We start from the raw sequence: 4,661 nt of genomic DNA, 5'->3' as shown, positions 1-4,661 counted from the left end.
ATATATATATACAGATATATATATATGTATCTGTATAGATGTATATATATTAGTAGATACGTACTTATTAGTAAACACATTGAGTGTTTAGGAGAAGGCCTGAACATGTTGTTGCACACCTTTAATCCCAGTACTCTGGAGGAGGAGGCAGGTGGATTCCTATGAATTCAAGACCAGACTTGTCTGTATTCTGAGTTCCAGGCCCACCAAGGCAACATAGTGAGACCCCCTATCTCCAAGAAAAAAGAAACACACACACACACACACAAATCCACAAATCCAAAACCCAAATGTTTGGGTGAGTGTTGAAAAAAACAAGTTGTACTTTTTAATTTTGTTCTCTGGTTTCCTTCAGTGGTGGGAGTTTTGTTTCTGAAATTGTAAGAAGAAGAAAAATCCATGGGGTAGCATAGATGGCTAGAGAGTGTAGTGGGCAGAGAGTGATGAGAGGAGAGGGTGAGCCATAAAACCATGGATGTCAGAGGCCTGGCTTCAGAGTCCCCGTGTGGCTCTGCCACCGATGTCCTGATGCTTACGCAAGCCATCCTCACTGCCACCGTTCCCACACTTGAGAAATAAAGTAGCCTGGGCAATGTGTGTGCATGGTCTTTCTTCATGACACGATATGAACATGGCTCTGGTACATTCTCTAAGTCTAGCAGAGAGGAAAAGGCAACAAGAACATGAGCTGGTCACAGTTGAGTTCACAACTGTCCGAAGAAGTCTGCCTCAGAAGAAAGTCTGCCCAGCCTCAAGTCTTCCTGCAGGAGGCAGACACTGGGAATCAAGCCCAAGTTCTCTGACAACAAGAGCCAGTGGATTTCCAAGACTTATCTCCAACTCAAAGTTTTATTACTTTTATTTCATGTGCATGTATGTATGTTCATCATGTGTGCTCAGGAGGCCCACAAAGGCCAGAAAAGGGGTATCAGATTCCATGGAACTGGAGTTACAAACGGTTATAAGCCACTGTGTGGGTGTTGGGACTGAACCCAGCTCCTCTGCAAGAGCAGACAGGCAGAGAGGCTTTTAGTCTGAGCCACCCCGCCCCCAGACCTACCTTGCTTCATTTCTGCCAAAATGATCAGCAGGGAGCTTGCCAGTTCTGAGTTTCAACAATCCAGGACGCCCCCCTCCCCCAACACACACACACACACAGAGTAGGTATTTAATAAATTTATATAAAACGAATAAATCAACAAGTCCATGAACACTTCCATTGATGTGTGGTCCAAGATGCCACAGGCCACAGGGATGGAACATGCTCCTTACAAGAGACAGCATCCCAGGGACAGGACTGCCATCCTCTCGGCTGGCACGGTTTTCCCACTCCAGAGGCTCCCAGGAAGAGTCGGAATGGATCACACGGGGATTTCCTCAGACAAGACACACAGGATGGGGCATTATTTGTCCATGATTTCTGAGAGCTTGGAGACTGCTCGAGCAGAATATTAAAAAACCACAAAAATCGCTTAAATAACCAATCTTAAGTTAATGGAGGGAGAAGTCTGATTATAATTAGAGTTCAAAGAAAGGAGTGGAGTGGGGCTGAAATTGTCCAGAAAGCTGCACTGAGGAAACAGAGTTTGACCTTGGCGAAGAACAAGTATGTGTGATTGTGTGCATACCTGTGTGTGTGTGCCTGTGCTTGTGCATGTCTGTGTGTGAGTGTGTGTGAGCACATGTGTGAGTGTGCACATGTGTGAGTGTGTGTTCCTGTGTGTGTGTATGTGAGTGTGTGAATGTGTGTGTGTGCCTGTGCTTGTGCATGTCTGTGTGTGAGCACATATGTGAGTGTGCACATGTGTGAGTGTGTGTTCCTGTGTGTGTGTGTATGTGAGTGTGGGTCTTGTGTGAATGTGTATGTGCTGTTGCCCAGATGCATATGCAGTCCTCTTTCCAATACCTCCCCTCAGAGACACAGCCGACAAATTTTCCATCAGCTTTAGAGGAGAGAAGGGCCCACAAAGAGCAGCATCTTTTGAGCGTAGATGGGGTCCATGGGCTCTATTCTGAGATGGTTAGAGCTGCCGGGCCACATCTGAGACACGAATTTGCTGCTTCAGGGGTTCCTTCAGGAGAATCAGCTGGGGAGCTCAAATCCTAAGTGAAGCCATGCTGATTACAAAGGAAGAAACGACAACCCCATGTCATTTAACTGCTGGACCTTCCAACGGAATACATTAGTGTGCTCTGCCTGGAACGCTGAGGTTTTAGCTGAGTGGCGTGTCCACTACAGCAAGTAAGGAGGTAATGTATGGGATTCCTGAAGAAGAAAGGTGAATTAAGCCAGTCCTGGGCATCATGTTGATGGTTTTCTAACCGGCTGCTTTAACCTGGCATTTTTCAACAGCTGGAACTAATCAATGCTCATTTAGCAGAGATTCAGTGATGGGACTCAGGAGTATTACATCTGACACAGGATGCTGGTTTTAAGTGCAACACCACATGATTACGTGGCCCTCGCTGAAGCCTGGGATTCTCCGTGCTGCAGGGGAAGGTTCTTTAGTGCAGGGAGGCGCGTCGCTCTCTCCCCTGTGCAGCTGTGCTTCACATGGCAGCGGAAGGACTCACTCAACAACCTAAACGTCCTTTTACAGAGACATCTCGCAGCATAGTACATACACTGACATGTATGTACTGAGCCATGACACCTTGTCATCTCCCCTCAAATAACCGTTACTCTGACCCCAAACTCGCTGATCAAAGAAATGGCACAAAAGACAAAGATGAAGCCTCTAAGCTGGAAGACATTACTGTGTAGTCAGGAGATAACAGAATAATCACAATGACAAAGATTCTGGATAGCAATGAGAGGGATATATGTCAGGAGCCAAATCCCAGCACTCAGGAGGCAGAGGCAGACAGATCTGTTAGTTCAAGACCAGCCTGATCTCTATAGAAACTGCATAGTGAGACCCGCCTTCCTCCTCCTCCTCCTCCTCCTCCTCTTTTTCTTTTTCTTCTTCTTCTTCTTCTTCTTCTTCTTTTTCTTTTTCTTCTTCTTCTTCTTCTTCTTCCTCTCTCTCTCTCTCTCTCTAACACACACACACACTGAGAGAAAGAGAGAGAACACGCCAAATCATGTGATGCAATGTGCATGTAGGGGGCACCCCAAGGGAAACCATGGGCAAGTGCTTACTGATCACTACTACTTACATGGCACTCGTGTATTTATAACATTATTTCATTTGCACAATGATCTTTGTCATTAACTCTTCTCTTTCTCTCTCTCTCTCTCTCTCTCTCTCTCTCTCTCTGAGATTATAGTCTCACTATGTAGTTCTAGATGTGCTGGAGCTCACTATATAGAACAGGCTAGCCTGGAATTCACAGAGATCCGCCTGCCTCTGCCTCCAAAGAGCCAGGATTAAAGGCATGTGTCACAGTATCTAGCATTGTCACTTATTCAGAGATATGGAACTGAAGCTGAGAATTGTTTGTCCAAATAGGGGGAAAGTAGGAGTTTAAGCTTAGGTGTGATTTCAAAGTCCTTGGGTTTGTTGTTTATTTGTTTTTTTCTCTAGATGGCAATTTGCATCCTTAAGAAACATAAAGGAAGGAATCGGGTCGAAGAGATGACTTAATAGTTAAGAGCACTTACTGCTTCTCCAGAGGCTCTGAGTTTGGTTCCTGGCATGCACACTGGGCAGCTCACTAACAACCCATAATTCCAGTTCCAAGGATACAATGATTTTGGCTTCCTTAGGGACCTGCCCTCACATGCATATACCCACATGCAGATACACACATATTTATGTCATTAAAAATAATGCAAGTACATTCTTTGAAATTTTTAAGTGGATTATTTTATGTGCGTTTGTCTGCATGTGTTTATGTACACCTTGTGTGTGATTCGTGCCAGCTGAGGTCAGACAGGGCACCAGATCCCTTAAAACTAGAGTTACAGATGATTGTGAGCCACCATGTGGGTGCTGGGAGCTGAACCCCAACCATCAGCAAGAGCAACAATTGCTCTTAGCCACAGAACCATGTCTCTAGCCTTATTATTATTTTTTTTTAACTTTTAAGAACTACAAAGGAGGGGGCTGGAGAGATGGCTCAGAGGTTAAGAGCACTGACTGCTCTTCCAGAGGTCCTGAGTTCAATTCCCAGCAACCATATGGTGGCTTACAACCATCTGTAATGGGATCTGATGCCCTTTTCTGGTGTGTCTGAAGACAGCTATAGTGTACTTATATACATAAAATAAATATATAAATTATAAAAAAGAAATTCTAAAGAAAGAAAGAAGTACAAAGGAAACTGGGTAGTGGTAGGGCACACCTTTTGTCCCTGAACTTGGGAGGCAAAGGCAGGTGGATCTCTATGAGTTCGAGGCCAGCCTGGTCTACAGAGTGAGTTCCAGGACAGCCAGGGCCTCACAGAGAAACCCTGTCTCAAAACACAAAAAAATAAAAAACAAAAAACAAAAAAAAAACCAAAAAACCCAACCCCCCTTCCCCCCCAAAAAAGGAAAGAAAGGAAGGAAGGAAGGAAAAGGAAACACAAAGGGGACATGGGAAGACGGTTCAGGCAGAGGCAGGCAGATTTCTGAGTTCGAAGCCAGCCTGGTCTACAAAATGAGTTCCAGGACAGCCAAGACTACACAGAGAAACCCTGTCTCGAAAGAGAGAGAGAGAGAGAGAGAGAGAGAGAGA

This window comes from Mus caroli, chromosome 10, assembly GCF_900094665.2.
Source record: "Mus caroli chromosome 10, CAROLI_EIJ_v1.1, whole genome shotgun sequence".
NCBI lineage: Eukaryota > Metazoa > Chordata > Mammalia > Rodentia > Muridae > Mus > Mus caroli.
The sequence above is the reverse complement of the archived record's forward strand: the minus strand, read 5'-3'. Positions refer to the sequence as shown.